Source organism: Vitis riparia, chromosome 18 (genome assembly GCF_004353265.1).
Source record: "Vitis riparia cultivar Riparia Gloire de Montpellier isolate 1030 chromosome 18, EGFV_Vit.rip_1.0, whole genome shotgun sequence".
NCBI classification, from domain to species: Eukaryota; Viridiplantae; Streptophyta; class Magnoliopsida; order Vitales; family Vitaceae; genus Vitis; species Vitis riparia.
This window is the reverse complement of record NC_048448.1, coordinates 38,285,267-38,298,564: the sequence shown is the minus strand read 5'-3', so window position 1 is coordinate 38,298,564 and position 13,298 is coordinate 38,285,267.

The window sequence follows — 13,298 nt, the reverse complement described above, 5'->3', positions numbered from 1 at the left end:
GCTTTATCAATAAAAAATAATTATAATTGAAACATTTTAATTGATTATAAATATTAATACGTGTGTTCCCATAGACTCGCACTTTTAACGACTTGGATTCAACAAGTGTTTAATCCTCCAACCTGCATTTTAGGCCAGAAGTCACAATTGCTCACCGTCCCACCTTTTTGTATTTGAACAACTTTGTTGACTATAGGTGGGAATTCCCCATATATTCTTCCATAGAAATCTATGAAAATTTCATAGTCCCTTTTCACCTACCATCTTAAGACCCTCTTTCTCTTCAAGTTCATCCCCCTCTGTGTAATTTCATTCACTTTTCTATTCATGTTTATTAATTTTTTTTATGATTATAATTTTGACCTTTACCCAAATATGTAATTAAAAATAATTATATTAATTGTCGTGGCCTTTGAGTGACTCAATATATGGTTAAAAATTAAATGGGTGGAGAACGACAACATGGATCAAGGAATTTTGCATGAAAAATTTATATAAAAGAAATAAACAATATAAGGAAGGCTACTTAGAAATTATTTTGAAAAGGAAACTGAAAAAGAAAAGAAATAAATATAATTATATAGAAGTAGATAATAATAAATAAATATGCATCTGTGTTTGTATGTGCTTGTCTATTTAATTACTAATAGTTATTAATTATTTAGAATATATAAAAAAACTTATCATTATGGTAAAATATATGTATAAATCTTAATCACAAAAGAAAAAACATTACAAATAAAGCTATGTACAAGTCATTCAAAAATATCGCTAATATGTCCTATTCCAAAAACAATGAGTTGATTTATCTATCGGGATGTAAAAATAATAAATAAATAAAAAATGTGTAGCAGCATTTATTTTACTAGCAACAAAAGTATAGAAAAAAATAATACATATCACCAACAAAAAAAATATTTGTTTTTAATAGGGAATTTCTTATATTCACAATTAATTATGTCATCCAGTTATATTTATTTTAATTTTATTTATATATATAATAGGAAAGTCGTTCAATCAACTCCTTCTAAACAACTAAATGATGATAAAAGAAATCGCGCGCTTTAACAAACCGAAGAAAAATGACATTGCAATAATGATGATAAAAGCAAATGAAGATTCAAAAAGAAAATCACATCAAAAAAGAAAAAAAAATGACAGCTGCAATTCAGTTCCACCGATGATTGAGGAATAGCTTTTTTGACTATCATGGGGGATCGATGGAAGCTCCTCCACAAAAATCCTTGAAAATTCAAAGTATCCAAAGACTTTTTCTCTTCCACTTTGTCCCATCTGTAATCCACTATTGTTGAATGTCAAGGAATGGGAGAGAAAAGAATCACATGCCTTTCCTTTTTATAGACTAGAATGCTGCCATTCCCTTCGTGAAATTTCAGGCTTCCTTCTTTCTTATCTGCCCACCTACTAATATTTAAGTTGCTCTTGCTTAGGAAGGTCATTGGAAGCCACTTACCTTCCCAACTTTTTACTAAGAAACAGCTTGCTATCCTCAAGTCTGAAGAGAAATCGAGCCTCACACTCTTGTGATGTTGAGAGACCAACAATGGCTCCCACATGTTCCCTAATAGCTAGCCTTCATGAGTCCCCTAATAGCTTCCATAGTAACATTCAAAAGTTTCCTAATATTAGCTTCCATAGTAACATTCAAAAGTTCCCTCCCTTGTGATGTTGAGAGAAACCAACAATGGCTCCCACATGTTCCCTAATAGCTAGTCTTCATGAGTCCCCTAATAGCTTCCATAGTAACATTCAAAAGTTCCCTAATATCCCTATTGGAGTAATAAGGTTGAAAGAAAAATACAAATAATTATATAAAAGAAGATAAAAATTGAGGAAAATTAAAATTTATTGTCTTCCACCGTTCTGTTATTCAAATATTACATAATTTCTTATTTATAGATGCTCATGCTTGATAAAATAGAATTTTTTAATGACAAAATATAAAAACCTTCTAGGACTTAACTACTCAAATATAAAAACTCTAGTACAATCACTTAAAATAAAATATTTTCTTTCACTTGTAGTGATTAAATCTAATTCTAATTTTTAAAACTTTCTAAATCAAGTTTAAATTCCCAAAATGCATTCTTAAACTTGATTTTTTTTACTCCAATTAGCATCCTTAACCCTCTAAAATCTTCAAACTTGAGAGGCTTGGTAAAAATATCCATATTTTGATCTTGAGAATTTTCAAATTTTAATTGCACTTCCTTCTTCATAATACATTCTCTAATAAAATGATATTTTGTATTAATGTGCTTACTTCAATCATAAAAAGATTAATTTTTTTCTTTATAATGTAATCAATGATTTCTTGTTCACATTGTGGATGCCTTGTTACTTGCAATGCTTAATCACCAATATTTTTTTGTATCTCTTTACTCCTCTTTTTGCATTCTTCTTTGTTTATATAACTATATTACTTCTATTGTCTTTTTCCCTTTTAGAAAGGATTTTAGTTCTCGTGTGTCATTCTTCCTTATTACTTTTATTTCCCCATTTATAGCATCTTTCTATCTTTTATCTTGAATTGTTTCTTCAAAACCTATTTTTTTCAAAATCTATGAAAAGACAAAAGAGGGTCATATTATTTTATTTTTTGTTATTTCATAAATCTCTCATAGGCTTGTAAAAGTGGGTATCCTTTTACTTGAGCTTTATAATATAGATAATGTTGTAGAGCTTTGTGAATTGACAGAGGTAGTGAGTAGTAATTTCTTGCAAGCTTTCTTTTATTTATTCTTCTTCTTCATAGAGGAGAGGAGTATCATAGTTGCCTCCTTGAGTACTCCAATCTCATGCTTCTTCTTTGTTAAATTTGGCATATTTATTAATAATAATATTTTCATTGTTTGGATTATATAACTTATAGCCTTTGGAGCTTGAATTATAACCAATGAAAATATATTTCCTACTCTTGTTATCTAACTTTGATTGTTGTTGATCCAACACATGGGCACAAATAATGCTTCCAAACACTCTCAAATGTAAAATACCCGACTTTCTTCAATTCCAAGCTTATTGTGGTGTTTTCTTTCATACATTTTGATTAGGAGAATAATATGACTAATAAACTGCACAATCAATTGCTTTGGCAAAAAAATCTTTAGGCATCTTCTTACTTTTCAACATACTTCGAACCATGTTATGGATGGTTCTATGTTTTCTTTCAATTATACTATTTTGCTATAGAGAATATGACACCATTAAAGGTTGATGAACCTTGTGATTTTCACAATATTATTTAAATTCTTTTGATATGAATTTACCTCTATTAGTGCATTAGATTGCTTAATTTAAGTTGACGATTTTGTTCCATTCTTCTTAACTTAGGAATTTTTTTAGTTTATTGTCTTACCCTCCTTTAAAGACTCGATGTTATAGCATGATCAATTATAAATAACACAAGTATAGAAAAATTTGGAAAAGGTTAATAATTCTAAATTTTGGCTTAATATGGACTTTAAGGAAATTTAATTAAGCATAAAGTAATTTTCTTAATTATTGAATTAAATTTGATCTAGTGCTCAAGCATACAAAATTGGCACTTAAGTGGTGGGAGCACCCAAACACTGTTTGAGACTACTCAAGTGTTGTGCTCAAGAGCTTGCAAGAGCGACTAAAAAAACTCAAGCACTAGAAGCACTTGATTGATTGAGTGGAAACTCAAAATTTTCTTCTAAGAGTTTGAAGACAAACTTTTTGTACCTTATCAACTTCTTTGTATGTATTTTGTAATATCTCTCAGACTTTCTTGGAGTTGATTGTATTTGAAATCTTCTAAAAGTACCTTCATCCATTGATTGATAGTTGATGTTAAAAGTTTTTTCTCTCTCTTCCCCATATCTTTCAAAAAATCCATTTGATTTGGGGGTAGAATGGTTTCATCTTGTGTCTCTTTGTAGCCTTTCTCTATAACCTCCCATGCAGCTTGTGAACCAAGCAAAGCCTTTGTCTTGATGTTAAAATTATCGAATTTTCTTTGCTAAGTTGGGGGCTTGAAACAAATGCATCCCATTAGCCATCTTTTTCATTTGGCTTTGATAGCAATTTGTTGGAGTAATAGGGTTGAAAGAGAAACACAAACAATTACATAAAGGAAAATACAAAATTGGGGATAATTAAAATTTTATTGTCTTCTATCACTTTCTTATTCAAATTTTACATAATATTTTATTTATAGATACTCACATTCAACAAAATAGAAACTCTAAATGACAACTATGGAAACTTTCTAGGACTTGACTACTCAAATATAGAAATAAAAACAACTACTCAAATAAAATATTTTCTTTGACTTGTAGAGACTAAATCTAATTCTAATTTTTAGAAACCTTCTAAATCAAGTTTAACTTCCAATTACTTTCACCCCTTAAAAGGTTATCTTGAGTTTTAAAGGTTAAGACAACCACTACAATTTCACTAATCACCTCTACAAAACTTTGGTTAATAAGGGTATTTGCACTTTTAGGGATGATAAACTTAAGAGATGAGAAGCAATTACACTGGAACTCTTGAAAGTCATTGAAGAATCAAGGTCTTCCATAATTGTTTTCTCTACAAATTATGCGTATCCAAGATGGTGTTTGGATGAGTTGGTAAAGATTATGGAGTATAGGAAAGATCTGGTACAAATTGTTTTCTCAATTTTCTATCATGTGGGTCCATCCCATGGACGAAAGCAAATATGAAGTTTTGGAGAAGCCTTTGTCAATTACGAATAAGATTGAAAGGATAAGGTATAATATACTATATGGGAAACTTTAATAATAACTTTAATTCCCTTTCAACTTTTATTTTAAGGATAAGGTATTATATTATTATTAAGCCCTTTTATTAGCTCTTAAAGTTCTAGGTTTTCTCTTATCTAACAAGTCAATACCATAATGAGAAAGTGGATTGTGCAAATTGAAAAGATAACCAAAAGCAAAAATTCAAAATGTGCTTAAAATAAGCTTTGAAGGACTAGATCATACATAAAGGAATATGATCTTTAATATTGCATGTTTTCTTAAAGGTGAATGCAAAGATTTGTTTCAAGTATATTAGATGGTTGCAATTTCTATGTAGAAAAATGAGTAAGGAACTTAATTGATAAATGTCTTGTAACTATTTTAAACTATTGAATACATATGCATGATTTGATACAACAAATGAATTAGCAAGTTGTTTGTGAAAAGTTTCTTGATGAACCAAACAAATGGAGCAGATTGTGGGATCCCCATGATATTGAGCATCTACTTATTGTTATGATAAACCCCTTAAAAGTATGACATGATATAACAAATGTGGATTTATTCTTTATGAGCATTATGACCTGCATCTTTTGCATTGAACATGAATTAGGTGCATTAGAAATTACATGGAAGATCCAAGTTATGTGTTCCTTACAAGTTGATAATTTGTTCATAGTTAATTCAAAGTGTAAACAATCCATTAGAGGTTGTAGTGTACTACCTTCTAATTGGAGAGATGATTGATCTTAACCATTAGGTTAGGGGTAAGTCATGACGTAAGACTATTAAATAGTCATAACTTCACTAAGTTGCTATGTTGTATTGTCTTTCGACTTTGAAAGAATACTGAACTTGTATCAAAGTTAGCAGTGACTTTGGCCTATAGGTGAGATCCTATAGTGATTATATATTTCCTATGGATTTGGTCACTATTGATGGAAGCTAGTTGCAATAGGTATTCTCAATAGAAGCATCATGATTTCTCATAAACTCTAAGACAGTGTATACCTTTGGGTAATCCTAAAGATGTGTGTTTAAGTAAACTATAGTCATAATCATTCCTTAAGCTGAACTTGACATAAACTCTATGTGAGCGAGGACATGTTAGTTGATCATACTATAGGAAAATTTGCAATTCAAGGATGGTAGAGGTAATCTTGAGAGGTTGATAGCTTTCACCTTGTTAGATTATAGACATTGGTTCATAAGGAGATTGTACAAAATGGATAGCAAGTCACATATTCGAGCACTTATTGTCTCATTGTAATATACATAGGGTATTGGAGTACATTTGACTTTCTATACTAAAATGTACGTTAAGTCAACTTCAAAATTGGATAATGAGAGAGCTAGTATTAATCTATGGGTCTCAATGGTCCTCGTTCAAACTCATAGATCTTAATGACACAGTTTATCATGATGAGATTAAATTTTGGTTTACTTATGTGCATAAGGACATTTTGGTAATTGCACAAGGTTGCATAGGAATTAATGGATGACATATTTGGAACGGGCTTATTGATTAGTTAGAAACTTGATGGGTTAGTTAATCAATTAAGACCTTTTTTAGGCTTGATTAAGTGACCCAAGCCCAAGATGGACTTAAGTCACTTGAGCCAAGTAGAAACCTTATAAATACCCCTTACAGGATTAAGGATTCAGGTTTTTTCATTATTCTCCCTATGTTTCAGAGAGAGAGCCCTATCCTCCATCCTTCAGACTTCCCTCAAATGAGTGTCAAGCTTCGAGGTTGAGTCATCAGGTGGAAGATCATGGGTTTGCAAGATCATTTTTACTTCTAAAGTGGTTTATGGGATTCTTTATCGTAAGGATTAGATCTAGGAACATCCAGATCTAAGTAACCATCCTAAACATGTAATCTAGATCATGCAAATTGTTTTAAATGTCATGCTTTTGTTATGTATAAGATCTAGTAGCCTTAGTAGTAGTTTCATGCACCTAACTTGATCGTAGGATTTGAGACAAAGTAATGCGGAGTTCTTTACACTTAAAACATACAAGGTAAAAGCTAAGTGCAAAAATCACTAAAGATCTAACTAGTTGAAGATATAAACTTCAATAATATCGTTCTTATATAAGAACATAACTATATATATATATATATATATGGAGGGAGAGAGAGAGAGAGAGAGAGAGAGAGAGTTAGTTTGATTTATGTTTGTCTTATCTTCAATATTTTTCAAGGAATAAAAGGAGTTCAAACAATATTCATGGACTTGTCTAAGTTAAAAAGGGTACATTTCAATTCAAATGTTTTTGCAAAGATGACTAGATTTTGATTGCTCAAAGTTCATTCAATTCAAATTTCTATCTAATAATCTCGAGTATCTCGAGGATGAAGATATTCTAGAGAAGTATGATGCTATAATGAAATATATTTCTCAAATATGATCTGGCTTGGATTTTGAAATTCCTTCTTATGAGTTAGGGTATCTTTGTTGGGATGGATATCCTTTATATTTTTTACCATCAAATTTTGATGGAGACAACCCCACTGATGAACTTCAAAGTGTAGCAACAAAAACAACTACGACAAGGGAAAAATTTATTATTATAATTTAATAATGACTTTATTTGCTTTATATTAATTTGAAATTTTTGAATGATTTTTCTTTTATTGAAACAAATTTTCTTTTGGTACAATATCTTGAAAAGGTTAAGGATCATTGTTCTAAGTTTTTGAAAGAAGCTTATTCAAATAACGGGATTCTCAAACATGTCAAGTTTAGAGACACTAATTCTTGACCGTTGTGTAAGCTTAATTATGATTCACCCATCTGTTGGAGTTGTGAAGAAGCTAACTACCTTATATTTGAATAGGTCCCATAAGCATAAGGGTTTCCCAAGTAGCATCTAGTAGAAATCTCTTGAAATTCTTGATCTGTCTTAGTGTTCAAGCTTTGACAAGTTTCCTGAAATCCAAGGAAATATGACATCTTTGTGGGAACTATATTTGAACGGAACTGCTATTAAAGAGCTCCCAAACAACATTGCCAACTTGGAATCTATTTGGTTTCTTGATCTCTCTAATTCTGCAAAGTTCAAGAATTTTCCTGACGATGGAAGGAATATGAAAAGCCCAATGGAGCTTCATTTAAATAATACTACTATTAAAGAACTCCCATATAGCATTGTCAACTTGGAATTTGTTGAGATTTTAATCTCTCTAATTGCTCAAAGTTTGAGAAATTTCCAAAGAACAGAGGGAGCATGAAAAGTTTAGGGGAGCTTTATTTGAACAATACTACTACTATTAAAGAACCTCCCAAATAGAATTGGCAACTTGGAATCTGTTTGGTGTCTTAATCTTTCTTATTGCTCAAAGTTCAGGAATTTTCCTGATCATGATAGAGGGAATATGAAAAGTTTAAAGGAAATTCATTTAAACAACACTGCTGTTAAAGAATTCTCAAACAACATTGCTAACGTGGAATCTCTTGAGATTCTTGATCTCTCTAATTGCCCGAAGTTGGAGAAATTTTGAGAGAATAGAAAGAATATGAAAAGTTCAGAGGAGCTTTATTTGAAAAATACTGACATTAAAGAACTCCCAACAAGTGTTGGCAACTTGGTAAATCTCTTCAGATTCTTCATCTTGGTGGATGTCATACTCTCTGAACGATACATAAAATTAATGAAAATACTGAATTTCCAGGAGAATATTAGAAATCATTCACAGGAGAAACAGAGTGGTATTAGAGAACTTTCTAGAGAAACAGAGGGAACATGAAAATTTAAGGGAGCTTTATTTAAACAATTCTGCTATTAAAGAACTCCCAACATGTATTGACAACTTGGAATCTCTTTGGATTCTTGATCTTCATGCATGCTCAAACTTGCTGATCTTCCTCCAAGTCTACAAGAAATAGAGGCACATGATGATCCTTAAATAACAAGTAGTTGGAGACAACAGCAAATGAAACGTCAACCCAGAGGAAACGACAGTTGTAACGTAGTTCTGCCGACACCAAGTTCAAGCCGGATCGGACTCAGAGTCTAAGAGCCAAACTTGTCCATGCGGAGTGCGTGAAATAAGGAATTGGACCGCAGTTTGAGGCGAGAAGACATGTCGGAGATAGCAGTGGCAGCCACCGAGCGGACCTGGGAAGGAATTAGGTCAGAGTGGGAGGCATCAATATCTCGGAGCAGGTGGTAGGGAACAGAGAGTCGCTTGTGAATTTGGATCTTGTTGGTAGTGATGTCAAGGCCTCTGTAGAGTTGAATTTTGCCCGAGTTGATGATCTCGGCGAAGCCGTGGCACGAGGTGGATGGTGAGTTTGGATTTCCCGGTGCCGGGCTCCCATGATGACGATGACCTTGTGCTTGGCGTGATTACGGCCTACTGTTGAATCCATGCGAGCCCACCCGATTCGTCATAAGGTGGGCTTTAACGATATCGTCTGTGAGTAGGAGCGTTTGAACTTTACTGCAATATGGATGATAAATGGTGGATATGGGAAGTTTCATAGGAAGAAAAGTGTTGGTTGTTTTGTGCAGTACTGCACTGGTACATCACTATACGACAGAGACCTAGTTGGGGCTTCTTAATCTCAAGGAATTACTTGTCATGGTGCTATTGGAGATTCATATGATGATCAAAGCGGAACGGGTCAGACTCAGAAAATCCAAACTCTCCTTCGACCTCGCCATACGCTTCCCGTCGAGATCATCAACTCAGACAAAATGCAAGTCTGCAAAGGCCTTGACATCACCACCAACAATATCAAAATGCACGAGCGACTCGGTCTTTCCCACCATCTGCTCGGAGATCCTGACTCCTCCCACGCGGAGCTAACTCCGTCCCAGTTCTTCCCAGAGGCTGCTGCTGCTATCTCCGACATCTCTTTTCATCCCAAACTGCCAATCCACGCTGATGGCTCGAAGACCGGTTTGAATCGAGTGTTGAACCTTTTCCACCCAATTAAGATACTACTGTTGTTTCCCTACCCAATCTAGTGAAAGAGCCATAAGGGCTTTTTTAACTTCTTCAGCAAGCTTTAAAAACAATTCTAATTACAAAAGTACTGATAAATCAGCCACACTTTTTGTCACGTTATAATTTATCTATTCGAGTCCGATCTCTCACAATTTTCATATCAATAATACTTGTTAAAAAATTAAATTTAAATTAAAAATGTCTTTTCAAAAAATATCTTATATAATTCTAAAAATTAAATTTATATTAAAAGTATTTTTTAAAAAATATTTTTTTATTAGTCATATATATATTAAAAAAATTAAATTTATATTAAATAATTTTTTAATATATATGATTAATAAAAAAATTATGAAAAAATATCTTAAATTTTTTTTTAAAATTTTGCGAAATTGTTAGAGTTGTCTATGTAAATTTTCAATTTTTTAATGGTTTGAACATTTACGGTTATCAAAAGAAAATTCAATTTTTTAAACATCTGTTGTATGAAAGGTGTCTCGAAAAGAAACGTATTCTAATATCATAAAAAAATGTTATAAATTAGAAAATATCGGACAATGTGTTACATTTTTAAAAAGTAATTTTAAATTCACGGTACTTTTGTAAAAAATCCCACGCTGTAAAAGACGGAGATCCCACAAACTTAATCACCAGATACGTTGTCAACCTCTTCTTTATTCGTCCAACTACTTCTATCTTTTTGAATTATTCATTCAAACCATAATGAAAATTTAATAGGTAGTGAAGATGCCAGACTGTGTCCTTCCTATGTTTGCATTGTTTTTTTATATAGTTGGATAGAAGTCAAAGATGGTGACGTGGATGTCACATGGCGGTGCAGCTATTTGGATTAGATCGCTTAGTTTGCGCCGATGGGAGTGGATCGAGGCGAGTTGAGTTGCATGGCAAGTTCTCTGTAAATTCGTATGGAAGACCCGCCATTGGTTGGTGGCTTCATTTTAAACGGGTGTTATTGGTAGGTGATCATTTTAAAAAAAAGTCAAAGTCGTAGTCATCAACTACGATTTTAAACTTAAAGTTAAAATCGTGGTTAGTAACTACGGTTTCTAACCACTTCAGAAAAATAAAACCGTAGTCACCAACTACGATTTTATGATATGACAGCTTATGTGGCACAGACGTATTAGATCGGACATTATTTTGAAAACAATTTTATTTTTTGGAATTTTTTTTTAAAACGCACTATTTTGAGTCAAAGCTCCTCAGGTAGCTCATCTTCCTATCCCTTTGTGGTTACTACACATTAGATTTCTTCATTTTTAAAAATAATAAATATATGAAAATAAAACAAACATAGGGAGTTGCCTTTCTGCATACTCTATCCCTTGAGATGCAAGTATTCCATTCCATTGATCTTACATGCGCCACTGCAAGTGGTGACATGCTCATGAAAGTATACATAACCATTGATCATATTAATTGTATAAAAAACTTGTGATAGTGATGGAGCCAACAATATTGTGCCGATGAACAACTTGAATCTAGATGACCCACCAACGGCCCATGTTTATAACGGGGACATATTCCAAAAATACTAATAACATCATCATCTATAAAGTTCTTTGTTCCAATCAATGATAAAAATATCAGTTTTTATGAAATATTGAAAGGTAAATTTTATAAATATATTAGAAAATATCAATAAAATTTTTAACAAATATAAGCAGAACAGAAATTCATAAAAAAAAACTTACAAATTATTGAAAAATTTAAAAAAAAAAGTAATAATAAAAATGTTCTGTTAAAAAAATAATAAATATATAATATAATTTGTAACATTCAACAATAATATAAAGAATTTGAAAATATATTTTGAATTAAGTTATCTATCTATTTCATATAGTTTGGATATATTCAAAATATTTTAAAATAAAAAAACATGAGATGATATATTTTTAATTATTTTTTAAAAATATTAATAATTTTATTTATAATTAAGTTTATATTTTTCTTATATTAATTAATATGCAAAAGGTATATAAGACTCATTAAAAATTGTCATAATAATTTTATATTGTTAACAATAAATTAGAATTAGAATATTAGTAAAGTATAGGGCTCCATGAATTAATTAAGAGTTGATTATAAATTCCTTCCTATTGGAATGGGTGACTATCTCACTATTGATATAGGTAGCTAAACAACAAATTATACATGTTTGACTTAATTCTTTAAGTCAACTTATGACAACCATGATATATTGTAATTTCCTACATAATAAAGTTATGATTTGAATATTTTAGAAGCATGATTCAATTGCAGTATCTTCAATGAAGCACGAATGCTTGATGCAATGTTTGAAGCTACATTAGAGCACTCAAGCTCTTTTAACATTACATGGGCGCTTGAGCCACCATGTGCAGCCCTTGATAATTTTTTTTCCTTCTTGGGCTTCTTCCAATCATCTTTTGAGCATCCTGATTGATCTTAACACTCCTTTGAACACTCGGGATGTTTTTTTTTTTTTTTTAATTTTTTTTTTAAGTAAAATACTCCCAAAATCATTCAAAATTTTTTTAGGAAAAATTCAAATACAAATACAAAGGATGTTAATTCACATATTAATAACTTTTAAAATAACATTGAAACTCAATATATTATAATAATCATAAATAAATCAAGTAACCTAATAAAAAAAGAACTCAAATCACACAATATTTTTTTATAAAAATTAACATGAAAATTGAGTTAATTACAATTTCGATTCTAAAATTTTTAAAAATAGCAAATAAAATATAACAAGAATAAAATCATCTAAAAAAACCTAAGTTCAAGGTCATCAATTTATTCTATTAAAGTTATATAATTTATAAATCTAATTTATTCATTATATTATGTTTGACTTTTTTTTTTTTTTTCTATTTTAAATTCTTTTCAAATAAATTTGGCTCATAACTTTAATAAGTTCACACTGTCTTTTAAGTCATTATTTTTAATTAACTTAATCATACTTACCTGTTTAATCTTAAGTCGATTGTGCAATAATCTTATACATAGAGTTGTAAGTTAGGATTGTCAATTTAATGTAAATAACCTAATGCACTAATCATTATGACAATTACCTAGAAAATTGCACAAATTTTGTATCTTCCCCAATAAAAATAACTGAAGAATGCCCCTATATCGTTACCCCCATTTGCTAACATCCATGGCAGTAACAGGATTGTTTTGTTGCTGCCACCGTATGAATATAGAACATTTATAATTGTAACAGATAATAAGAACTGAGGTACTTTTGGTAAATAAAATTTCCTTGGGGAAGAAAAATATGCAGAGAATGATGTATTGATAGTTTCATTGAATGCATGCTAATGGTTGCAAAGAATGAGATAAGGGATGAGGAAATAAGGCAACTCTTGTTGAAGAAAGAATGGTAAAAGAATGTGATTGCAGAGACGAAGAAAGGAGATTTGTGCTTAACAAAACCCCAAACACTTGCATGATTTTGGATGTGAATAGATGAAGTCCCTAAACTGGTAACTAGCTCCATTGGCCCAGTAATCTTCGTTAACGTTGATTCGTGTAACCAAGCCCTTCTTTTTGTTGTGTCTTTCTTTCTCAAG